Source organism: Corvus cornix, chromosome 14 (genome assembly GCF_000738735.6).
Source record: "Corvus cornix cornix isolate S_Up_H32 chromosome 14, ASM73873v5, whole genome shotgun sequence".
NCBI classification, from domain to species: domain Eukaryota; kingdom Metazoa; phylum Chordata; class Aves; order Passeriformes; family Corvidae; genus Corvus; species Corvus cornix.
The window spans coordinates 516360-543856 of record NC_046344.1 but is presented as its reverse complement, the minus strand read 5'-3'; the positions used below and the strand labels follow the sequence as shown (position 1 = coordinate 543856).

Sequence of the window (27497 nt, the reverse complement as noted above, 5' to 3'; positions counted from 1 at the left end):
ACTATTTTACCACCCGCATAGAACAGAAGTGGCTCCACTGAGGAGCCAACTTCAGCCATGTGAGCAGCAGCTCCCAAGAGATCATCCAATGGATGGGTGCAAAGCCCCTCTTGGCTTGAAAATATTTTTCTCAAATTTATTTCTTATAAAAGTCAGTCTTTGTGCAAGATCCACAAGCTGCCGTAGTATAGACATGTGCCCAGGTCTATACTTGCTTCAAAAAGCTGCTCTGAAGCCAAGAGAGACACAAAGCCATACAGAATTTCAGAATATGTTGCTTTTCTATGTCTGTCTGAAGAAACAGCTCAGTAGACTACGACAGGACAAAGCTGTCACCTTGCAGATGAACAAGGCCATGAAAATTTTGAAACTTCCCATTGCATAGTGTGGCACAGGAAGCTAATGAAACAAGGCAAAAAACGTTTTCTTCCTACACACTTTCTTTCAGATAAACAAGATCTTTACCCTGCACTGATACTGAGTAAAAACCTCCAAAACAACCGTGATCCTTGTAATAAATTCAATTGCTGAATAGTACAAACGGAGGGCAAATAAAAACCATTTGGTTAGAGAATTCCACAGCTTCCAATACCTTTATTTAGAATTTTAATCCCACTAGGCTTCTTTAATTAAAATCAGATGAATTTCCAAGTGATGCCAACATCCTCAACAGCTCATATTCCCTGGGGATTGCCATCATTTCCGCACAGGCCCAGATCTGCCAGTCACCTCTTGGTGCCAATCATTTAAAATGATTCATCAAGATCTGTCTCTCCAGGTCCACCCACAAAAATTAAGGCCATTTACTCTCAAAGCTCTTGGCTGTTATCCTATATTATCCAAAGCTCCTCTTCCACAGTACTCCTCTGCTCTGGGATTGAAGGAAGTAGGAGCAGGGAGTGATGTGGGACTGTGTGCAAGTTTTTCATTTTCACACCACAGCCTTTTCAAACCCAAGGTGAATCCTTTCCTGAAGCACCTGGATATGCTCAAATACACAGAATGCACAAGGAAACAGTCACCCAGATGTCCACTTCCAGTTACCACAACCCTCACAGTTCAAGACTGCCCTCTAAGACTCTCAGCAGATTAAACTGCTTTTCATTTGGTTTCTTTTCTTAAACACAAGGGAACCCCAGACTGCCTGGTACATTTTTGTGTCTCCTTACAGAGGCAGCTCCATTTCAGCAGCATGTAAATCATCACTGCACATTGTTTGTGAGCTGTTTTCTCATCCTCCAGCACGAAAGTCACTATATGGTAGGCTATTATTAATAACAAAGCGGTGGCTATTTTAATTGTGTTTAAGTATCCCTCTCTTACACTACTCTTGTTTAAAAACTATGATTCAATCATTTAAGTTATTAAGGTAAGATAAAAAAATCAAAATAATATTTGGGAAAAGCTAAACCTAAGTACAACACTCACAGACTAAGGTGGGTATTTTCTGGGCTTTAAACAAAAACCAAAGCACATCAGAGCTCTAGGAATTCACATTTAACTGAATCTCAGGGCTGAGCAGCCACAAAGTTTTGAGCATCCTTTGGACTCCAGCCCTCTGAGGAGCAGCACAAGAACACACAGCCTGCATCACTGTACCACACCGTGTCCTACAAGGTAAAACTGATGGTGGTGCAGTAGAGGCAGTATGACAATGATGCCCCTTAACAGAATTTAAAAATAACAACGAATAGTGTTATTAATAGGATTTCAGTGTTTGGGGTCTTGGGCTTGTTCCATGAACAGAAGTTAATTTCTCCATAAGAAAACAAGTAGCATAAAAAAAAAAAAAAAAAAGCATCAAGACTGCAAAAAGGTATTTGTTGGCTTGCACCCAGCTGAAACCGGGCTCTGCTTTAGCATACAACATTCACTTTCTGCAAACTACTCGGATTAACAACTGCCTTACTCATCCATTCCAGTTCAGGTATCTGTTCTGTGTACACTTGGTCTGGATGCTCTGTGAAGAACGTTATTGATCCTTTTAATGGGTAAGGACCTTGCTAAGTGATAAACTGTCCACCCACTTTCCCTAATTAAGAAAAATCCAATTACCAAACACAGGTGTAAATTGTGAGACTGCAAATACCCCATCAGTCCTGAGGAGTTGGTACAACTGGCAATATGTTCCCAAACCATCTGTACAGCAAAGAACTCATTAAAAATGGCTTGACAGCTCCTGTACTGGATTGCAGGACAGCAGCTTGACTGAAAAGCATAAGCCTTTGGAAATGGCTCCAAAGCACCTCAGAATCACCTATGTTCTCCTCAGGAGAGTGGCTGTGCTCACAGAGGGTTCCCAGAGTCTGGGGCAGAGAGCTCTCCTCTAAGTTCTGTGAGCAGCAGTCAGGTGGATCTCCCCACACAGAGCAGCCCTGCAGGACACACAGAACCCACGGAGCTGCCGGGGCACAGAGCAAACAACGGCTCCTCCCTGGACGTGATGTGACACCACACCTTGGAAACCAGGCTTCTAAAATGACACAGGGACAGAAGCCATGGGGAAGGAACAGATCTGCAACATAAAAACAAGATTTGGGGGGAAAGGCAGGGATTGCCAGTGCAATGAACAACATAAAAAACCTTGAAAAACAATAACTGTGGAAGAAGAGATCCTCCTAAATTCAAGCAAGCCCTCCACTCCTTGCTACAATGCAAATCAAATTCAGGGCTCCGAGCAGAGCAGGGCCTTCTTTCCTCTCTTACTTCCATTCCTGAAGTTCAAGAACGTTGCAATATGATGGTAAAATTATTCTGCATTGATCAAAAGAACCTTCTGAAGGAGGACTACAGAAATTTAGATCCTCCTCACCGAGGATACAGTGAATAAGTGCTGCCATGCCTGTCATAGATTACTCTAAGAAAAATACAAAAATAATTAAAGCCTGCTTTATTAAACAGGCAGAATTAACATTTGTTTTAAAATTTTTATTTAAACATTAAGAACAGCATAAAGGAGGAAAACTACACTGAAAGGCAAAACATCCAGTAAGGCAGACAGAGACGGTAATAGCAAGACTGACAAGCAAATCCATAAATGTGAAAGATGATACCAAAGGAACTGTAGGAGTCTTAAGTGATCAAAAAGATTCAGAAGACTGGATAGTAATAGAAAAAAAGGGGAAAGTGGCCATATTAAAAAAAAAAAAAAAGAAGGAAATTAAAAAATAACTGTAAATTCCAGGGCTAAAAGCAAAGGGTAGGAAAAAAGATACATCATAAGGGAATTACAGGTAAAGTTGGGATATGGCCTTCTAGAAACTGCATTAAACTTGTACCAGAGTAGGAAACCAGAATGCCAGGAGGGAGATCAGGCCTTAGGGAGTGAGAACTCCACCAGACAATGTCACTGTAAGGTTGTTACTCAAATGAAGGCTACCATGAGCTGCTGTTACAGCCTCACTGCACAGACTGAGGGCAGGGAAGGTCTGGACAAAGGCATGCAAAATAGAGATAAAGTGCATCACTCTGTTTTGGCCAGCTGAAGAAATTGATGAGAGTTAGAAAAGAAACCTATCAACTTCCATACAGGTTCTACATTATAAACCCTTTTCTGAAGGTGAATAAATGCTACAATCTATACCTCAAACTGTGTTTTCCCGTGGTATGTGAACACACCACAGGGGTGGGTCAGATCTTGTGGCAGCTCATGGCACCCAGAGGCAGGATCCCCTGGACACACAGCTGTGACCACTGTGTGATCCTCCTAAAAACATTGCCATTGTGCCAAATACAAACGTGTTCCCCCTGGTGTTTATCTCCTAGACCATAGGAGTGCTCGGCCTGCCGTGGGATTCGCAAAGAGCCGAGACACCCAGCAAGGGAAAACACAAAATTAAGAAGAGGCAAGAGGAAGATGCTTCAAACACCAAATTTTCACGTCTTGATTACACAGTGGACAAAAAGTCGTTCACCAATACCCTTTAGTCCCTTGTCTGCATAACTCAGTACAAATAATACCAACCGAGGCGATTTGCTAAGCTAATCTGTACCCTGCAATACGGATGGTGGATGCCATGCCTGTCTTACAAGGGTTAGCTTCATTTCCTTTAAACTTTGAACACAATTCACTTCCTTTGAACACTGCAAGTGTATTTCACTGAATGGCTGAATTCTAACCGACTGAAAAAACACCTATGTAAGAACAACTTGTCCTGCACACAGGATTCAGCCCCCCTACACCTGAACCAGTCCTTACCAGGACAGGGATGAAGGCCACAGACACAAGGAGGGTCTGGGCAGGGTGTAAGCAGTGGATCAATCCCCTTGTGTTCCATCCCCAAATCACCTACACTCCTGAGGGTACACATGATAACTTATCAGCATTCCCTGCCCGTGTGCTGCCTGTCAGGGATGGGCTGGGGAGCGTGGCTGGAGGTCAGCGAGACAGGACTCGGAATTGATGGCTGCACCAGGCAGCCTGGATCAGAATTTATTTCCTTTGCTGGCAAGCACTAACTGCTCCTTCTGCTGAAGAAAATAGTAATGGAAATCCTGCCACCACCTTAATTATAACATCTCCAGCTTGGAGCCAGATTAATGAGTAGCTGTGGAATAACATTTTTAAAGTTTGACTAATGATGATGTAGGTAATGGCTGAAGCATGAAGGCATCTGCACCCAGAAATGCTCTGGGTTTGGACAAATCTGTCCTGTTACATCTGACAATATGACAAAAAAGAAAACAAAAAATTGTCACTTGGGAATTGGGAAACTGATTTAAGGCGTTTTATTTCCTTATGATGATCACATATGGGAAACCACCAACACTTAAAAGAGAATATTTTTAACCTGAAAAATGCTAAACATCACATCTTACTAAGAAAGTGCAAATGGACAATTTAGGACACCAATAACCACACATAAATGTTCTCTATTTCTGTGCAAACAGTGAAATAAGGAGGAAGCTTCTAACACTACATTATAATTCTATTTAACTTTATTTTTCAGCAGCACCAACTTCCACCAAAAAATGAAAACCGAATGGGAAAAAAGGCTTCTGCATAAAATGAAGATACACACACGTCTGTGAAGTAAAAACCAGAGAAAAATGACATTAAAATGCTTTCCCATGTTCAAGGGACAAGTCCAGCAAAACGAAGGAAGATTAACTGCTCCAAATACCTCTATGGTCAAGAACCAGGAAAGGAAATAAACAAATGCTTCCAGCTCATCTCCATGCATCATAAAACAAATTAAATTGGGTTTTTGTTCACTGTGTTGTGTAAAAAGTAATTTTATCAAGAGTCATTGTGATCAAGTCAGGCTGCTTCTCAATCACTGCACAAACAACTTTTTTCTCAAAGGTTATCTTCCAAGGACATTTAAAATACAAATATATGTACCTGAAGTTTATGCCTTTCATACCTGGCATGTTTACTTCAAATGTGTGCTGGCACACTAAATCTACTGATATTGTTGATATTGTTCTGGTTTATACATTTCATTAAAACTAAAGCTGCAGGAATTCTCAGTGGCATAAGGGAAAGTATACCTTTTGTGGCTACCTACTGGCAGCATTAAAAGACATTTTGAAAAACAACCAATAAAGCTACAAATAGGAATTTTGTGTATTAGCCCACAGTTTCATAAATATAATGGAAGAGTAGATATCAAGGTGATATTTACATCTCTTCAATAAAGCCAGAATGCAAGAGGTAGAGGTACTCAGGCAGTGCTTAAAAAACTTCAATTACGAGTTTTACCAGAGTGACAGACTCCTCATGAACTTGTTCCATGTTCACTTAAGGAAGATGCAAAGTTTTTCCTTTTCTCCAGAAAATAACATTTTCAAATGTTTGCTTTATTCTCTATGTAGATACATTTCATATTTATAGAGTCCACACCTTACCCTGACAAGCTTTAAGTGCTTTTTTAGGTGCAGTAAGGGTAAAATAATTGCCATGTTTTCAAAAGAAATGCAACAGTAGATGCAGAAATACAGGACCAATTTTCAAGAGCAAAGCTATGCTGCTACAAATTAGTTGGCATAGATAGATAGATATGACTAGACAAGTAAGACTGATAGATCTATATTAAGCTTTTGCATTTTGACAGTAGGATAGAAATATGCCAAATGATTTAGAGTTTATTGGGAAAACACATTTGCAAGAGAAGCTTGCAATAAAAACTTCTCTCCAAGAGAAAATCCTACCAAGCAAAGATGTCTGGGAAAATTTTCATACAAAGTTGAGGAGGGGGGAAAAAAAAAATTATAACATGGAAGTGATTTACTGACTTCAGCACAGGCAATTAATTAACAGAAAGCAAGCTTTCCACCTAATTCAAGCTTCACTTTCAAAAGGATATATAGTCCCATGGCAAGTATTTATTTAACCAAAGTTGCTGCTGAGTTAACAATAGATGTTCTTTAATATGCTCGATGTTACCTCTGCATTTTACACTGACAGCTGTTTTGAACAATGCAGCTGGAAGGTCAGGGCATGCACACAGGACAGAGGAGCTGCTGGACTCTGCCTGGCACGCAGATAAAGCTCAGCATCCCCACCAAGGGTCATGCCCTGGTGGTGATTGTCTGGTCCGCTATCAGCTGAGAGCCTGTGGACCAACCCACAGGATAAAGGGCACTCTGCTTCCTGCAGAAACGGAGATCTGTGCTGTTACCTTACTTCCTCACAAGCAAACAGCCCTGGATTGCTTCTCACACTGGCAATAAAGAGAGTTTCTGGGGACAGAACCTGGTCTGACACCACAGGCCAATGATCCCCCTCTTGTGATCCTACCAACCTGCAAAGGCGAGCCCAGGTACACACACCACCACTGGAGCACTCCTTCCAGAATTATTCAACTGTTCTTACATTTTACTTTGTTTCAATTATTAAACTGAGCTCATCTACAGCCATGAGTTTTACTTCTTCCACACCCAATTCTCCTCCCTAGTGGGGTGACAGGAAGGGCAAGAGGAGTGAGTGGCTGCCTGGTATTTGTCATCTGGGGTTAAACCACAACAATATCAATTCCTGAAAAATTTTCAAATAAAAGGTGCACTTTTTGTATTTTTTTTTTTTTCTGGATGGATGGATGGCACAGATTTAGCCAGACAGAATGAAGACCTAATAAATATATAAAATTACATTTGCAATTACAAGCAACATTTCTAACTATAATATTGAAATTATCCTTGGGACACTATGGAGTTGTTAGAGAACATAACAGGTTTATCCTAATGAGACAAAAATGGACCAACACACATTAATGTCAGCTAGAGACAGAGCTGCCTTTGGTTTAGCTTGTATGAATCAGTACAGCTCCAGCTCTCATCCCTTCTGTGCACACCCTGGCTCCAGCTCCCACTTCTGTTAGATGGACTCTGGGAGTGAAGACAAAGCTGCTCCCACTTCAGAGAAGTTCCAACATACCACAGGTTCCCATTTCCAAGGTCTGCACATACCTTATACTTCTGCTCTCTGCTTCTGCATCCTATTATGGTGCAAATATATCTTTTCCCTCAAACCCAAGTTTGGTGGGAGAGGTTTCACTTCCATGAAAGCACTCCATGTACAGTAGCACACAAATTGCACGTGTGTATTTGATCACCACTAATGGCTAGTCTTGCCACAGAACAGACAAAACAGTAAGTTAAAAATCACTCAGTTTTAAAACAACAACAAATAACCCCACAACCTTAAAAGTAAAAACTCATCACTTAAAAGTGAGGATTTCAAAGCACAGGCAGTTATCACACAGTGTCTCAGGGAAATGTGATACACCTTTTTTTCTCTCATGCACACAAAGTGAGAGCTCTGCCTCCACTGCCAAAGCATTTTTGTGACAGCTGAAGCTGGTGAATCCTCTGGGTAACATGCAGCCTGAGTGAGATTGAGTGTCACAGGCTTTGACCTTCAGCAATGTCTCTTCTCTAATTAGAAAGCATGATACTGGGAAATGGAAAGAATTGTTTTGTTTGCAAGAAAAAGACAATTCTGGCTGTCTTTCCTGAAAGAGGAATATTTTTGCACATCTCTACAGCTGGCAGAATAAGCTGAACAAAGAGCAGTGTTCATAAGATAATTGAAATTTATGGTTATAGGCAGAGACAGACAAAGGTTAAAGACATAATTTTAACAATACGTTGTACTTCACATACAAAACCAAGTGTGACACCCTCATCTGTTCACAGCAATCTCTGTCTCGTCCCAGACTGAACAAACAACCAAACCCTGTAAATGTATTGCTGCAAAAAGCACAAGAGAACGCTACAGCAACACAGTATTTCCATCAGTTAACCACACATTTGCTCTGTGGTGACCCACTTTCAAATCACCTTGGGATATGCAGGAAAGGATTTTAGTTACAGATTGCTAACAAATGAAAAAATAAAGGTTAAATGAAAATTTGAGCTCTATTTTTGTTTGTGCAAAACAGCCATTACCCAGCTGAACAGACAAATGAAATTTTCAAGCACCAGTTACAGGTTCACTTATAACTAATGGAAAAGGTCTAATATTGGAAGCTTTAGTGTTGATTCCCCTTAAAATTTGAGGATAATGGCTTTACAGAATTACTATGACTTTGTGTATGCAGCCAGTGCTGGAATTCACAAGATGATGGGAGAGCTGTCTAGGTTTTCCCAGCTGAGCACAAGTGAGAGCTAGAAGGTATCTTCAAGGATTACAAAGAATTATTTCAACATTCACTGTATTTAAATTAGTAACAGCTGAAAAAGCCCAGCAATCAGATGCCAAAATTTCTTCCCTTTCTTCTCCCTTGTCTTGCAGTATCACAATAAACAGAGAATGTGCCCTTCACCTGAATTAAGGATAACTTGTTTAACATCAGAAGCAGAACAGGATACAGGTTTAGATTAGTTACAAAACTACCTAAAAGTACAGTCTAAGCTGTGGCAAAAGTCAGTAACCCTGTGAACAAAATGCTCAATTAACATTAAAAACAATGCATGTGTTAAGAGCTTGAGCTAAATTAATCAGCCACTTCTTCCATTTCAAATCTGCATTTACATATGTAAACAGTGCAGCACTCACGGATTTATCTGAAATAAAATGACAAAATGGGCAATTTCCCTCTAGAGGGGCAGATGTTTAAGTTGTTCTTGTGTTTTTTCACAGATGTTTCCCTCCCAGTATATTTAAAATGGGATTTCTATCTCTGTTCTGAAAATCCATGTTCTCATGCCAAAAAGCAGGCAGCTGCTATAGGCTGTGTGCACATTTTGTGATACCTGCACAGCCAGAACCAGAGAGGAAAGGACTTCTGCATCCACATGTACCCACAGCAGGTTCCCAGTGGGATGTGCCCCACCTTGGCTTCTACAGCTTTTCTGTGGTAACTAAGGACATGACTAACTGGTCACCTCTGTAAAGACTGAAGATTGTGTGATTTATTACAAATATTACAAAATACCATGAGGTCTCAGAGCACAAGGTCTCCTTGTTCTGAGCATTGCACAGTCCTCAGCAAGGAGCTTGCACCTGCCTCAGGAGCTTCCAGGATAAAAAGATAAGACTAGAGGCTGGCAGTGTCCCTGCTGGTGTTCCCACACTGGCACAAGGGGAAAATGACACATTCTTGGAGGTTTCAGATTGCTAACAAAAATGCTTAATGCCATTTTCAGAGCCACTGCTAATCAGCAACCCTTACTGCTCTTGCACCCTAAAGAAGAAAAGAAAAGGAAATTAAATGATCCGTTTGAAACATGATAGAACAGAAGGGGTAGAACAACCTTCTTCCTGAAAATCCAAAAGCAAGGAGAGGAAATGAAGGGAGAACGTGAAAACCTCTCCAAGCCTTCTCCAGAAAAACAAGGATGGAAGGATGGAAGGAAGGACGGACGGAAGGAAGTCAAAGGGCAGCCTTGTATGTTTTCCTTAAATCGGCTTCTTCACAGATTGGGGGAAGATCAGAGGGGACCACACTCTTCCAGTGTCCAGTTTATCCTGCAGGGCACCTGTCACTCAGTCAGTCTTCCTGAAACCACAGACATTCCCCCTGCCAGGCTGGTCAAAAGAACAGAGTGAATTGAAGCAGCAAGAGTATCCTAAGCAACACAAACCACACTTCAAACCTCACAGCAGTTTTAGGGCCTGATTCACCTGCAGAGATGTTAATAAGAAATACCATTACTTAAAGTTAATGGCAGCAGTGAGCAGAGAACAGGGAGCACAGCTTTCAGGAAAGTGAACCCAAAGACTGTTTTGTTGGCTTGTCTTTGCCTTAGCAGCTTCCAAGCTCTGCAGGAGTCAGAACAGGAGCCCAGTAAGACATCAAGACAGAGAAATGGGCAGGAAAAGATACTACAAATCTGAGAGAAATAAAAACGTGCACTTCCTAAGGAGAAGTTCAGGAATGAAAAGTGGGTGTCTGCTGCAATGCATTTCAGACTGTCTGTAACCTCCCGTGCAGGCAGAATCAAAGCAGCCTGGACCAGACTGTCCCATCTCATCTCCTGCAGGTTCATTTCGTTCACCAGCAGACAAGCAGGTTTGGTAAGTAGCAACATCCCTCCTTCATTTGCCTTCTCCCCTCCCCAGTGTGAGTGGATCCATCGCAGGGTGTGAGTGGTAATCGATGGATCTGACACAGATTCCAGCTCTCCGTGGCACCTCAGGCACGGGGGGGTGCCTGGCTCGACAGCCACCCTGGGGCAAAGGCTGTTTAAAATACCCACCCTACTGCGAACCAAAGCGCTGCCATCCTGCTTTTCCCAGGCCCAGGGGTTCATGAGAAGGACAAGCAGGGCTGGGAGGTGTTCAGGAAGGGAGCCCAGGGCTCTCATAAGCAGTCAATGCAAACAGATAAATACATGAGAACCAAGACAGCAGGAGATTCTTCTCTGGGGTTTTACAAAAATAATTCAGTTGTAGTTGGAGAAACTGGGATTCATGGAACATTTTCCTTTCCACCAGGCAGATGAATCTATGATTTGTATTCTCTGATTTTAAATGAGATTCTCTCCCATCTTCAGTGGATTTGATTGATACAGCACATGAGACCACTCAGTAAAATGACACAGTGTAGATCAAAGCATGAAAAATAATTTTCCCTGAAATGTATGTAGCTAAGGGTAAGTTATGAGTCTTTGTTTCACAGTTTATGGAACACAATTTCATTTAAAGCCTAAATCTGTCATTTCAGCATTGTTTATAAAAATGCATCCAATACCCCCTCCCCCAGAAGAATGGTGTCAAGTCAAAGGCAGAAAATCAAACCTGTACAAAAAGACATTATTTCAAATATTTAACCATAAAATAAACGAGCTTGTGATTTGCATAAATATTATCCACATATGATGCATTTGATGCAAGCAAAAGTAATTCATCTGCAAGTTAAATATCCAGAGTGGCAAAAGGTGTTGTAAAATTTATGACAGAAAGACTACCTATATATATATATAGATGTATACCTAATAATGCTATGAACTGCCTTCACCTGCTTGTATATCTGTATTTCATCACTTGGGTTTTTGTCATGCAGGAACTGAAGAATATTCCCAAAAATGTTCACCTTTAATCTTCTTTCTTCATCACCTGTTTTTCTGGCTCACTGGCACTTTGGGAATAGATTTTTCCTCAAAATTATTTCACTGCCAAATTACTATGTGCAACATAATTAAAGCCACTCCATTTTGGATTTTTTTTTTGTTTGTTTGGGGGTTTTTTTATTGCAGAAACACGAGGATGGTTGGTTCAAAAACAACCTTGCAAACAACCCTGGCACTTCCCGTCCTCCCAGTAAAGCTGCACCACCTCTTTGAGTAAATGTTTACGAACTTAATGGGCTACAGTGAATTTGGGAGAAATTCCAGAAAGAAAAGAATAATCGTAAGAAAACACATGGAAAAAGGAAGAGAGATGGCAATGAAAACAAAATTCAAGCTATTCTATGCTCATATTTTAATTTTTTTCTCTACTGTAAAATTTTTCGGTGTATATTTAATTAAGGACACCTTTCTGCAGAGCAATAAGCTTACATCAGTCGCTTCAGCCCTGATACCACTGAGATGGAAATCACATGCCAAGTCTGTCTGCTCTTATCCCTGTGAATCCTTGGATCCTTCAGAATTACATCTGAGCTCAGCCTGGAGCTGTTCCACTAACACGTACACAGGTCACAGATTAAGGATGATTGAAGTCAGTCATGCTTTGATCTTTCCTAAAGAGCAGCCCCAGGGGATGCCTCGGCTGTGGTCAGGACGCTTCCATGGCTGTAGGATTTGCTGTGCCTTGGCAGAAGCACATCTGCAGAGCTGTGAGAATATATGATGTCTTCACTTGTTACAGGTACAAACAACAACACCACGATGACGACATATTATCAAAGGTGTGCTGCTGTGGTCTGATCCCGTCCTGCCAACCATTCAAAAGCAAAAAATCTCTCATTGGATCAACCACCTCCCATGGACAACAGCTAAGGGAGAAGGATCCAGCAGCCTTTCTCTCCGTGGGAAAACCTGGGCTTTCACAATCCAGCTACACTCACAGATGTAACATATTCAGTTAAAACATATTCAAACACACTCGTCCTAAAACATATTCATATTCAGTTAAAACACTCTCTCATGTCTTCCAGCTCCAGAGCTAGACACTGAAGTCGACATTAAGCAATTAAGTTATCATGCAGAACCAGCAGCACTCAGGATATGAAGGGACAGAGGACAGATGCTGCTAAAAAGTGCAAGACACACTTCAGTGCACTCGTATCGTTAAGGCTCACAGAAATTCAAGGAGTATACAGCACATTTTTGAAACGTACTGTTTAGCTGCCAGCCTTGGGGGAAACGGCAGGCAAAGGCTCCCAGGACTCTGAAGCAGGTCATTGCTTCTCCTCAAGCAGAGGCTGCCCAGGTCTGGGAGCTGGAGAAGGGGAAGGCAGGCGGGGGCTCTCCCTCAGACACAGCTGTCTCGGGTCTGAGCTTCTCCCACACCATCACCTCTGCCACTGTTTCCATTCCCCCTAAAGACTTTCAGTGAGGCTTCCATGAGGAGGGAGGCATTTCAGAAAGTTTAGGCTGAGGCCCCTGAGGAGATGGGCTCCAGAGAGAAGCTCTGCCTGCTCTTTACCTCTTCCCAGCAATGGGCACATGTTCTGGAAGAGCTTTGGGTAAGGGATACAGTGAGGTCCCTGTGCAACAACTACCGAGGAACATTGACCCTGTACAGCAAAAACCCTTTGCATTTAACACCAGTATCTAGACAGGAACAGGGTGTGCTGGTGCCAGAAGGAAGTACAGACACATACACCAGAGTTTGTGTGCCAGACAGGTAACACAGCCCTTAGCTGCGACACATGGTGTTCAGTTTAATTAGGCTTTAGGAAAGGTAGAGATAAAGAGAGAAACTCAGTCACCAGCCTGTGTCATTTCCCTCTGCTTCAGCACCATGGCTCTTTCTCCTTTCTGTAAAAAATAAGCAATTCCCTGGCTGAAGCATGAAAAGGCTGAACAAACCCCACACAGAGCCACAAGAAATACACTGCCTTTGCAAGAAACTTTTGAGAGGGGGGAAAAAAAAAATAAAAGAACAAATTTTAGATCCACTAAAGTACTGTGATTAGTCTATTTGCAGACTCTCTCACCCTGCAAGGCAGCCTGCAGGGCAGTCAGCCAGCCAAGGTATTCAGGCAAGATATACCAGAAAACAGGATTTTTCTTCTTACATAATTTGTCAATGAAAACAAATTCATGTTATTACCAAGCATAAAACCCTGCACGAAGCTATAAAAGCAGGGCTTTTGTTCTGCTGCACAGGAGGAAAATCGGGGTTGCTTACTACCCTGTGAGAAATGCCTACAGGAATCCTGCAGGAGGTTTTGTTAACAATACACTGCTTTAACTGTCAGCAGAGGGACTTCATTTTAAATTTCTACTTAATAGGTTTATCAGATTTTATAATCAGCTAAAAAAAGTCATAATTGGCCATAGCTCATTCAGCTACTTCAACTAGACAGAAAATTTTCCCTTATCATAGTTTAATAGCAATACATAAATAATTAAATCTAAGTCAAAACAAAATTAAAGCAATGTAAGAGATGCACATATTTTCACCCTTCTGCTCTATGTCTATGGATGGAAACATCACAAGGGATTCCTGTCTGTGGACAGAAAAGGCAGCCATATTTCCAGACATCACTTATTTTTGGTGTGGAGCCGCACCAGTTTGGGGTCTGAAGTGTTGGATAACATTTGACAGTCCTTCCCCCATCGTTTCAGCTAAATCTTAGTTGCTTAGTTATGGTCAACTTCTCACCTGCACCTGCAGCCCTGCTGAAGCCCCACCAGCAGGCAGGAGTGGTGGGATCAAAGAGGTGCCCAGAAACACAAAACCTCCACACAGCCCTGGAGGAAATGCCCGGTGGGATGTTCTCCTCCACAGCAACCCAGTCCTGCAATGGAACAGTAACCCTCCCTCACAGCTTTGGCACCATTAATGCACCTCCAGTCCTCTGTATTATCTGAAGTCTACATGCTAGTTTGAACTTTTTATTTTAACCTCAAAACATTTCTCCTTTCTGCCTTCCTTCAAATATGTCAAAAAAAGGTGGAAGCTTTTTGGGGTCTATACAGAGCCTTTGAGAAAATCCTTTTTTATAGCTGGAAAAGTGTTATGAATGCTTTTGGTTCCTGACCATTTCAAATCTCAGATTAGCCCCATCTACTGAAATGATCATTGCAGTGCTAAAAAGTAAAAAAAAAAAAAAAAAAAAAAAACAACTCTGTGTTTATTCATCTTCAACACATTCAAGAGGTTCAGGTCCAAGCTGCCTTGCACAAAGGTTAATACTGTTCAGCTGGAGATTCCACCTGTATTTGGTCCAAAATCTCTGCTCTATTTCTCATACTACACCATACAAATGTACATCTGCATGGCAAGCATCAATCTATAAAGTCTTTATTATCTGTCACACAGTATCCTTTGATGTTCAAGCAAACATTTACCTTTTCTTCTTACAACAGCAGGCTGTACATGCCAGCATGAGCATCTACATCACACCTGACAATAAATGGGAGCCACTCCTGGGAAATCCAATGGTCTAATTGAAATAAGCAGGCTGTCTTGAAAAGCATTTATTATTCATTGTGGCTCCATCAATACTGTATGGCACAGAAGTGATCATATTGAAAAGGTTACTGTCAGATGAGTAAGGAATCTCTGTGTCAGTACAGGAAGGTCAACATCTAAGACTGGGACTGAGGCAGATAGTCAGTCATTTATACCCAGCATGATGAAAAATGACAGAGCTAGAGACAGACCCACCACTAGAGCTTCACTTTGAATAATTCAGTAATCCTTTTGTTCTTCTCCATGGAACCTGACAATAGTTTGCATATTTTTAAATTGTCCTGATAAGGCCATGAGAAATGTTCTACTGATAAAAGTGCAGAATACAAATTGGTGCTGGATTTATTTAACTGCCCACAATAGATCATCCTGACATACTTTTCCCCTTAAGCAACAACATGGAGGAAAAATGAGCAAGCAGAGTTTCACTTCCAAGGGTGTATCAGAAAAATGTTTCTATTTCAAGATAAAACATGAGGCATAAGAGAGAAAAGAACAGTCCTAGAAGGAAACCTTTTCCATATGTGCAAATGCATGTATTAAAAAAAAGAAAGTCTAAAAAATCAAAGTAATTTCATTTCTTACATTAATTCCTGCAATAGTAAGAGATGACAACACACCCTTAAAAATGGTGGGTGAAACTGTTTAAGATGGGGAGATAAGAATCTGAATGGAGGATAACTATACCTTCCTTCTCCAAACTCCATTGGGCTCCAAATAAATTCTGAGGTCTCTACACAAAATTCTTCTTTTCAGACAGGGCACAATACAGGCTGTGAAGGATCTTTCCTAGAAGCATTCCAGCTCACAGTCACTCCCAGTACTCAGGATTACTGCAGGAGGAAGCCAACATACCTTGCAGAGGGTGGGTTTTCAGCATGATGATGTTCCCTCTGTCTCTGGCCTCTCTACCCCATGTTCCATTTTCCCAAAGCCATCCTCAGGCTGCATCACCTGCATGAACTGCACAAGGCAGATCCAAGCTGGGAATTCACTGTTTTCACCCTTACCAAATCTGTGAAAATCTTGTCAGTGGTGCACTCACTTTAACTCCCAGGAAAGATCAGTTTCCCTAGATTAACCTGTGATTCCCCTGGATTAACCTGTGAAAGCAGGGAGTGGAGGGAAGGGAAACCTAACATCTTGGAAAGGGATAACACCTAATCGACTAACTTTCTGATAATTAATTTAAATGTTACCAGTTCTCTAATTGAAAAATGTTGAGTGTATTCCCTAGTCCCTTCCATTATTTTTTTTCCAGTAGGTGAATCATTAAAGGACACCTACTACAGATTACCCCTTTCAAACACAATCTTCCTGCGAGAGAAAGTCAGTAATGCTGCCAAGGTCAAATGCCCAGCTAAAGAGAGAGCAGGCAGCCAGTGATTAGAGTGCTTGGTAAGATTTAGAAAATGTCAAACTGATAAATGATGGCTTTCCAGATTTAAGGCAGAACACATGCAGCGTAGTACACAAGTCAATACCTTCCCATGAATAATATATTTGCCTTGTGGGGTGGTCCACACACAGCCTGATAGCTCTCTACCACCTCAAAGGAATTAACTTAAGCAAACAAGCTTTAGGTAGGATCTGTTTATACAAAATACAGAAGGAAGGGGGTTTATCTTCTTTAGGTGACAGATGTTCCATAACACCTCAATACTTTTCCTTTTTTTGTGTGTGTGCGTGTTACAAAGATTTTACTGTTTGTTATTACTAGTGGCTTTAAATATACACTTAATATCAGTGCACTTCTACTCCTTTTCAGATGCATAGAAACCATCACAACATGAATTCATAATCACCAAAACCATGACCAAATATTTTTCACAAGCATAAATTATTTGTGTAGATGGTGCAGTACAGGAGTTGCCTGTGATTTGCTCTTAATTGATACGGTAGGAGATCAGGGTGGGGGGAAGAGACTGCTCTGAAGTGTGTTCCATCACACCCAGGAGACAGCTGACATCGCTGATACCCCTTTCCTTTTTTCTACCTGCTTCATCATTTTGTCAAATCAATATGAATGGTCACACTATGGTAGCACTGTATGTACGAGGTATTTCACTCACCCTGAGACACAGGAGTCATTGCAGAGACAGAACAAGTCTACAGGCACAATTGAGGGCAATGCAGCACGTGGGAGGGGCGCTCATGATGGAGCATCCTCATGTAGAGATGCAGCCAGTATGGCATGGAAAATGAGATCTAAGGGAGGAGCACTGGGGGACTGGAGCTCTGGAGGAGCCAGAGATTGATGTCACCCTCACCCCTTTATAAAGAAAATTAGGCAGACTGACAGTGAGAAGGTACCTGCTGCAAAATAACATTTAACACTAACATTTTCCTGAGGCAGAGCTTTGTGGGGAAAGCAATAATTAATATCATCCTATGCACAAAGGCAAATGAGGAGCACAGGACTCAGAGCCTGCTGGCAAACATGCTCCTTGAGACAGAGGCTGTCCAGGGCAGAACTGGGCTGTCAGTTCAGCTGAGAGCTCTTGCACGGCCAAGCTAATCATGAACTCCAGCATCTTGTTACAGCAGAGCCTTATTACTTATCTGGCATCCCCTGCTTAGATGAACATAACTAGGCTATGTCTTCTGAGCAAATTATTGCCCATCTTCGTTGTTTTAAAATAATTCTGACCCACAGAGAGATTATTTCAGTGAGTCAGAAATGAATAAACAGAAAGAAGTGACAAGCCGTGTTTGCTAATGGCACATCTCCAGGCACAATAGGGACTCAACCCTTGCTGGCACCTTCAGCTGTTAAACCCTATTTGTTAAAGAAAAACGCAACTAAAAATCAGGAAACCAGATGAAGCTTCCTATTGACTAAACAAATTATACTACCTATAAATTTTCTCAAAAATGGGTAATATTTCTGCTACAGGGTGCACAGGAATGGAAAATACTTCCTCGACCAACATGTCATTTTGAAGATAGAACAAAACAGAATATAGATATACATCTTTACATCACCAGGTTCAGCCCCTGACAGCCTGCCTGTCTGGGTGCTGGGCATCTGCTTTGATTTAGCAGTTTGGCACCCTCTAAACCCAAGGCCTAGAGCCTTGGAACAGCTCCATGGGAACAGGAGAAGTAGAAACAGCAGCTTATGGACCCCAGCCTGTGTGGAGTGAAGGAAGGATAAGCATCAGCAACTTGATTTCCATGAGTAGTTCCAAAGGAGTTCAGGTCTTCAGCTCACTGCTATTCCAAAATAAAACATCAAACATGCTACTTCAACGAACAGTGGATGCAACTTCACAGAACCAATATTAAGTCAGTAAACTGAAAAGAAAAAAAACAACCGAACAAAACCCCACAGTTGTTTGTTTCCTTTCCTAAGCTTTAAGGAGATCGGTCTTACAGCTGTGCTCTGTGTACTGAACATGCTTGCTCAGCAATGGTTTAATGGGAAAACCTGTACAAACTTTTGAACTGTGATTATGGTGGTACTTTAAGGTTTTCAGTCACTGGAGGAGTTTATGGTCCCTGCACATGTCACACAATATATGGCTTGCCTTACACACACAAAGCACACACCGTAAGTGCAAACACTTGCCCGTGGGACAGACTGCTTTATGGCTTAATATGCTTATGGTTGTAATAAAATTTATTTTAGGAGAAAGCAGTAAAACAAAATTTAGAGAGTAGAATAATGGGATAATTATGCTCTAAAACCAAATGGGCTTTCTTTATGTCACCGTTTCATGAAGTCACAACAATTTATTACAGCAGTACCTCAATAACCTCACTACCTGTTGGTCAGTTGCCACTTCCATTATAAATTCTGCTTTTCAAGACCTTCATAGAGTGCAGCAGTTCCAGCTTGTATTAAACTAAAACTTGCCATATCAACAAGTTATCAGCACAAATGCAGTTCTCCACACCTCAAATGGCTAAAATCCATTTTTAGGATCAGGATATATTTGGGGGAGACAGTGTCATGGGTAGAAGGTTTGCTTCCAGGAACACCAGGGAACAATAACACAATATTAGCTATAGAAATACCACAGCCTTTTCGAGGTTCTCAGTGTTTCTGGCATTGCAGGGATAAGGAATGGAACCTAGATCCTTAGGCTGGTTAAAGTAAAGCCCATGGAGCCAAAAGTAGGGGCAGTGGGGAAGGGGGAAGAAGCCCAGCTATTTAAGTACTAGGAATACTACAGTGCCCTGTATTTTACAGCTTAGACAGGGAGGCCATGCCCTGAATTCCGCGTATGTGCAAAATTTTTATTCACTACAAGTTGAGGAACCAAGAGCAGTTTCTTAAGTGAAAGAGGAGGGAAAAAAAAATAAATTTAAGAACCAATAGGCTCTCAGCTCCATATCAGTATCCTCACATAAACAGTAATCTCATAAAAATTAATATCAGACATTTTTTCAAGAGAAAGTTAGGAGCACTCTGCGACACTTAGCATGCAAATGAGGCAGTAGTAACACATGCATTCAGGCTGAACATTTGATAAGTTCCAAGTTTTTGAAATGAGTCTTACAGAAACAGATACTGTCATTTCTCATTCCTCCAGTTGTTCCTTGCTCCTGCTTCCTTTAGAAGCAGCTGAAGGTTCAAGGTTAGCTCTGGGATGCCTCCCTCAGCACAATCTGCTTCCCTTTGCTCTTCTCTTTTGGGCAGAAGCAGCCCAGCCCAGGGCCAGCCACAGCTAATCAGCCTTGGGATGGCAAAACCCAGACTGCCCCACAGTGCTGGGAAGTCCTGTGCTGGCCCAGGGGCAGGGGGAAGATGCTGCTGGTGATTTCAGCAGTGCCAGCCAGAGTCCAGCCACCAACTGAGCTGCACATCTGAGAGCCAGGAGTGACCCTACAGTCAGGCAGAGAGCCCCTTCTCAGGATCCAGCAACACAGCAAATCTTTCAGGCAAGAAGAGACTTCATGATTCCATTTCAGCAAAACAATTTACAAGTCTATTCCACATATTACCTGCAACCTTGTGCATACTTCTTTTGTGTCTGGCTATTAAAATTGAGCTGGCACTCAGCACCTCCAGTATTAGTCAGAAATCAGTAACACTGTCCTGCTGGAGACATGCTACAGAGAAGAATGGTGCTACAGGATCATCTAGAAAATCACTACTTCCTTCCCCATACTGTGGCTGCAGGGAAGTCCACACAGTCTAAACTTCCATATTAACTCTGAAGCTTTCCAATTTACACTTCTTCACATCAACTATAGATTAGTTTCTTTAATTGCCCTGTATAAATTCATAGCTGAAATGTTTGACATGCCCAGAACAAACTGTCTGTCACAATGATGTTTTGCAGCCAAGCAGAGAGCTTAAATGGATATTCAACTTAACTGCAGGCTTTGTTTCTTCATATTTCAAGTCTTATTCCTTAGTGTTTGCTGAATTATGCATTCTGAACACATCTTTAGATTGTCTGACTTCAAGTAAATGTTCTGTTATTCTTTGAAAAGAAACATGTTTCACTGCTAGCTTCTAGCTCCCTGCCATTCCTACATGATTTTTCCATATTCAAAAAAACCCATGATAGGCAGGTCCCTTCAGGACATGAAACACAAAACAACTCTGCTGTCTCCAGTTAGCATTTGGAGAATTACAATCTAGAAATATTTATTTGCAGATGAGAAATGTCCCCGGCAGTGAAGCAGGGCACATCTGGAGGGAGCACAGATCTGCAGAGGTCCAGCAAGTGCAGGCTAACTCAGCTGACAGAGCAGAAATCTGCTGCTGCTTACATGATTCCAGACTTCCTATGTCAAGAAAGTTTATTTATGGCCACAAACTTTAGAGCTCAGTGGGTGCATCAGCTCTTCCACCTCCCCACACAGAGCCAGAACCACTGCACACCTACACACACAGGCACGCCCAGCAGGAAGGCAAGCCAGGGAAAAACAGTGGGAGCCATCATTTCACCCTGTGTGACTTCCCCACGGAGCTTTCACCAGGAAAAGCAAATTGTCATTACAAATCCCAGCTTCCTTTTCCCTTTGTTGCTGTCAGGGTCTAGGGAGTGCAGTTTATTGGCAAATTATGAACCACTCCCAGTCCATACAACACACTACCAACCCAAGCTGCCAAACCAGATTCAACGGCCCATGTTATAATCAAAGGAGGAATCTCTGGAATGCCCTTGCTCTCACAAGATCCTTAACATTCCCCTGATGAAGTTTTTCATATTTTTGTGTTATGATAAGTGCATAAGAGAAAACAGAGCATATACTCAGAATTGATATCCCATAGCATATGGCAAATTGGATCAAGAGCTTAGTAAAATGAATAAATTACATAGATTGGGTTGTTTCTGATTTTACGATCAACTTTGTCTTTGGGCATCTGTTCTCTTTGAAAGCTGCACAACTTTTGCTGATAATGGCCTCCCCTCTCGTGGTTAGCACAGTGTATGATTCCATTGTCTAACTGATTGGATGTTTGCTAATGATTTTTCAACATCACTTATTCAGACATTATTGATTTTCAATTGCATCTAATTGCATGACATTCAGAACTCACAGGTAAGAAACTTTGTATTCTGTGAGATGAGGTCAAAATAATAATGTTGGAAGTCCAGCAAGAGTCAGAAAACCCACTCCCATGTCTTATATGCATTTGTAAGTACATAATACTTTTAGTGCCCCAAGCAAAGCCAACCAGCTCACAAGTGTTCTCTGAATGACATCCTAGCATTAGGTCTCACACCGGGATTTACAGTCAAAGCAACACTGGTTCTGCCTAGGACAGTCTACTGAAATCCATCCAGGACTTGAAAGGCATTTGCTGTGCTGATTTTTTCATTTTTAGACCTTATTATTAGTAATGACGGGATAACCTTCATAACTATTTCATAATTTGCTTTTAAACAAGGTATACTTCGTATTTTTTTTTTTACTTCATTACATGACAGAACTTGGCCTTTTTGAAGAAGTTCATTGCAATTCAATTTCTAATCTCTTCTTCAGGACAGGAATACAAATTTCTGAGAATATAAATCAATGTGGAATGAAACAAATCTGCTCTACAGAACAGGATACACAAGAGGAACTGAATGTTCAGTTTAAGTATGAAGGCAACTTTAATTTAGCTGTAAAGCTGCATTGCATCCTGCTTTGATAAAAGCCTTGCACTGCACATAATACATCACTCAAAATGCCCATGCAGTTAGAAGAGGAGCAGATATGGTCTTATCAGTTCAAAAGCATCTGATGAAGGGAACCACAGTCTTTTGACTAAGTTATGATAAAAATTAATAATGAACACCTACTGAAACCAAGACAGAGAACATTATATAGAGTAGATGGTGGATGACACTATATATATATACACACAGAGAGCTGAGATGTTGCTTTTTAAATAGTTAATGAATAATTAATGGTTCAGTTGATGAAATGAATTTGCTTATTTTCATAATTTCCATACTGTCAAACCCTTTGCACCTACATCAAAAAAGGGACAGGAGAAGGAGAAGAAAATGGCAATTTGTGTGAAAGCCTGTTTCATTAATATTCAAGATCATCCATTTTAAAGCAGCCATTTACAAATCAAACAGTCAGTGTGTGCCATTTTGCATACCAACGATATTATAATATGAACAACATCAAATTTCAATTACAAGCACATGAAGCCAAAATCAGCTCTCAAGCAAAAGCAGGATAGATGAACAAAAATGCTCTAAATTCTTAGTGTAGGACTTGATAGAACTGTTGAGCTTTCTCTCTGCTCAAAGCAAATTATTCCTTTGTCCTGAGCATATCCTGTCTCTCAATCTGGCCACAGAAATACCCATCACAAGTGTTATGTAGAAACACTGGCAATTAGTAAACAGAGAATCACCATAATAAGCTAAGCCTAAGTACAAACTTACTGGTAGCTCTTAATTTAACATATTTTCCAGCATTGTCAGTATTTGTTAGCGAACCAGCAAAGACAGAGATGCATTCTTAGATATGGGAGCAAGACTAAAGATCTCTCTTTAAATCCAGGTAAGAAAACACAGAGCTTTGCAAGCTGTAAATTGAAGTGAGCTTTCCCTCCCAGCAAGGCTCTGCCAGAGTTTGGCAGGAGTTCCAAGTCAGTTATAGTCCTTTCTGAAACTAGAAAAAAATTTATTTGAAGTAATCGCAAGCTATCAGAAAGTCACCTAAATTTCAACTACATAACAAAAAAGTGCCTGGTGCTCAAGCATGTTTCCTGAGATTCGGGCTCACTGCCAGTGTTCAAAGTGCTGCCAAAGCACCACAGACAGGGGCCAAAAAAGAAAAATCATCCAGTCTACCTGCTGACATAGGAAACCTTCTTTCCATGTGGGTTTTGCCCCAAATCCATTACTACAGTGTAAAACACATCAGTTTCCAAACAGAGGCTTGGGGAGACTGACTCAGTTCATGTACTTGAGGATCCACAGCACACTCACACCCACAGCCAGGTAGGACAAGGCTGCAGTCAAATCAATCTGAAGAATCAGGAGTTCTGGACACAGCAGTAAGTTTAGTGCCTAAAATGTCTACAGGAGAGGATGGATTAAAACATGCACTCTGTTGGTAAAGGGCAAAAGGAATCTCAGTGGCCTTTGTGGCACAAAGGTGCAGCTGGGAGGTGTTTGTGTACCCTGAAAGGGTTGGTGTGGCCAAGAGGCTTTGTTATACTGATGATGCACAAAAGAAGTGACTCACACAGCATTTACAGACTGGAAGCAGCAGGACACAAATGCCAGCAGGTAGATCAGAGGGTTATTAGGAGGAGAAAAAAACCCAACATTATTATAAAATACCTTCTCACCCAAACACTTCATTGCTGGCAGGAGGGAGATGCCTTGGATATCACAACAAAGGACTCTGCTGTAGATGCTCAGGACAGCCACCCACAGAGGCCACTGGAGCAAACTGATGAGCTGGAAGAGCAAAAGGGCAAAACAGCGAAGATCTGAGCTACAGAGCCTAGGCACCCAGCAGGGAGGGCTGAGGGATCAAAGGTGCAATTAGAAGTCTGCAGACAGGAATAGAAATATTGACCAGCAAAGTTACAGAGCTTCAAATGTAGAAACAGCAGGTAATTCCACAGAGGGTGGGAGATGCATTAAGGTCAACCCAGGCAGAATTTCAATCAAGAGGAGCAAGGTTACACCTGGTCAGAGGCTGAGAGAGCATGGAAATTAATCTCTGAATGCTGCAGAGGATCTGAGCTGCTGAAAGAGGAAAAGTTGGGTCCAAATTGGACAAGTATGACAGAGCAGACTAGCAGGTACAGTAGACACTCTGCATCAATAGACTTGGCTAACCCTGGGTAAATATTTTTATTAGATGAACACCTGATTGCTATTTACTACTTCAGATAAAGACCAGAATATTGTAAAGATGGCAAAGATGGTTTTATTCACTCAGCAAGAACTGCTGATGTGGAAAGCACACAGCCATCACTTGCATACCTGAATCTGGTGTGGGTTAACTCTCATTCCACTAAAAAAAGAGCTGCCAACTGCTTTTTGTTACCATTAGCAGAACCCATGTTTTATTAGAATCTCTCCCAGAAAAGTAATTTGGTCCTGTTTTAGCAAAGAAGTGAAAAATATAGTAGTGCCCTGGTTTTTTTCTCCTATGATGCCTCTCTCATGGACACAAATATGTTTCCTTTCCATCTAACGTGGATTTATTTGACTCTGGTTTCAGCTCCCTTTTCACACTCTGTTACAAACACTGTTTCTCTGCACTAATTTCCAGAGCTTTTAAACACCCAGTATTTTATCCCCATGAATGCCTTTTAATCAAGCAACTTTTCAATCTTTTTTTTCATAAACTAAGTGGATTGAATTCTTATGTTTTTCACTTGAAGACACATTCTTAAACCTCTGAAGCGTTTTTTTTATGATCTTTTTCCAAACCCTAGAGTTTTGCAACTTCCATTTTAAAAGTCTCCAGGACTACTGCAACAGATATTTGTCTCTTGTTCCTGGCCCAGAGTGCCACATGTTCCTGTTGCTCTGGGGTGCCACACTTCTTTTGATTATCCAGGATATTCGCCTTCCAAGAGTCCCTAATAGATTTTTTTTCCCCAGGATAAACATTTCATTCAGCATCTCTCACAGCCCAGACTGCACTGCATGTAACACAAACCAAGCTTTGTTTAGCACAACTCACCTGTCACACCCAAACAATATTAAACTTTTATGTTACTTTGTGATCACTGAATAAACATCAATTGTCAGGTCCTGCAACACATCCCACAGAACTCTGGACCAAGCCAATGATGTCCTGTTGGCATCCACCTGTGAGATTTGTCAGTTTGCCCATTCCTAATTCCTATGCTCCAGAATCAAAACACTGCGGATTTCTAAATCAAGTATCTGCAAACAGTTTACAGAAGTTAAATTAGTGCAATTATATCCAAACTTATAATCTCGGGAGAAAGCTCTAGGCTTGCCTAGGGTTTTTTCCCAACAAAGACACGTAGATGGACTTTAATTAAATTCTTCTACTTATAGAACTGATATTTCCCAAGAGCCTTTAGGTTTTATGCATCCTTATTAAAAGTTACACACATTTCAAAAACTCTGCTTACAACTGTTCCTTTCCTAGAAACAAAAATCATGGGTTTTACCACCCCCCACTCAAGGACTCTCCCATTTTGCTTGTATTTTCCCTTCCACATTCCCCCTTAAATATTTTTAACAGTTTTTTTAACCTTTAATTTACATTTATCAGCTTGAATCTAACTGCTGTACCTAAGCATATTCAATTTATCTGTAGTTTCAATTAAAAAGAACCTGATAGTTGACCTACAGAAGCAGATTTCCTGGAAGAACAGAAATTTCCTTTTTCAACAAAGTTCACTTACAACAGTTTCTTCTTTGGTCACACAAGCCCTTTCCAGGGTATCATTCTCCACAGGCTGAAACATGAGGAGCCTTTCTTGCTGCATGAGTCACTTCCCTACACCAGCATAAAAACCTCTGATGTTACTCAGGATGTTCCTTATTATGTGGAGATGCAGATCTGCATGAATAATGTATATACTGGGTTGGTTACAGAACCAAAATATATATTAGAAATTCATTTGACTCATGCGAAAAGTAGAATGTTAAGGCTTTTTAAAGGAATACAAATGTAAATTCCCTTTTTAGATCAACTTCTGAAGGATTTTTGAGGACCAGAAGTTTAAGAACAGCCTAATTGCAAATACCCATTTCAAAGGTTTAACAACCAACATTCCTGAAAATTTTCTGCCACTTTTGGAATACTGGATTATTTCTGAAAAAGATGCAACCCAAGTTTAAGAGATCTGTCTCCTCAAAAAATTCAGCAAATTTCTTCTCCAGAAAAAAAATCCCCCAGTCCTAATTGCACATAGATCTGCTTGAATCCCTGCTTTTACATTTCAGTGCACAGGTAAAAGATGAAATGGCAGTGTGGACTCCCAGGCTGGCAGGAGCTGTGGGTGTGGGCTGTGACCTCGGGCTTGTGTCCTACTGTGGGACAGATGGGAACAAGTGACCAAACCTTTCTTAAGCAGCAGCCTGGACAAATCCTGCAGCCATGCAACAGGCTGGGAAGTTCTCAGTCTTCATGTACTGTCATAAAATAAGACACAGCTGAATTAGTGCCAGATCAGACTCTTTACACAGGGCATTAAAATCATCTCCAGTCACACAGGGACACTCAATAAAACTCTGCCTGTGCTCCCACATTACAAAGCTCCTCGCTAGTGCACAGCTTCATCCAATCCCACACAAATCTGGTTATCAGCAGAGTCTTCTCTGGTACTCTGTTTCAGTCCATGCAATTTTAATTTTGGATAGTTGGATTTTCTAAGGTGTCTGTTATGACGAGTGCTTACGACAACAATTAGCTTTCAAAGCACATTTAACTAGACAGGGCAGATGCACTTGCTGCCTGTCCACATTCTGTAAAGAACTAAATACCCAGGGGTAGAAGGACATTTCAAATGCCACGAACAGAGAAATACATTTTTTACAAATGGGAGGGAACTGTGAAAATGCACTGCTTTGGGTCACCAGCTGTACTGCAGGGATGAGACCTGAAACTCTGCTGCCTTCTGCAGTTTCAGCATTGACACACCAAAACTGCCAATCAAATCCTTAAATCTTAAGTGTGCTTTTATTTATAGATAAAATAAATTATAACACACATAAAATTTAAGAGATGTGGTTCATTACAGAGGAGTATAGCTAAATCTGACTGGGCTTCTCTGAGCTTCATAGAAGCCACAGTAAAATCTTCTTGGAATAAAAATAAATAATATAAAATAAATGGCTGAGCAAATTAGATTTCCTGGTGTTTTATCTAATTAATCCACCTCTTAACTCAAATTGGTTGGCTTTTTAATTACCAGTTAATCTCATCCATACAATTAGGGGCTTTTCTGCTCATACCTTTTCTTTAAACTTTGCTATGATTTCAGTGGGGTCTTTGGGTGTGTGGTGTTATGGGGTTATTGTTTGACTTCTTTTAAATAAAGGGTCTG

General features: G+C 41.1%; 1 long non-coding RNA gene across 2 annotated transcripts in view; it reads right to left on the bottom strand.

The window, feature by feature from the left end:
• LOC104684891 overlaps window positions 1-27497 on the bottom strand; it is a 141615-nt gene that overhangs the window by 97546 nt on the left and 16572 nt on the right. Inside the window, exon 2 of one of the 2 annotated variants that reach the window (XR_002043925.2) lies at window positions 23791-23910. The exons of the other annotated variant lie outside the window; for it this stretch is intronic. This is a non-coding gene — a long non-coding RNA (uncharacterized LOC104684891). The remainder of the gene's footprint in view (window positions 1-23790; window positions 23911-27497) is intronic. 2 annotated transcript variants of the gene reach the window in all.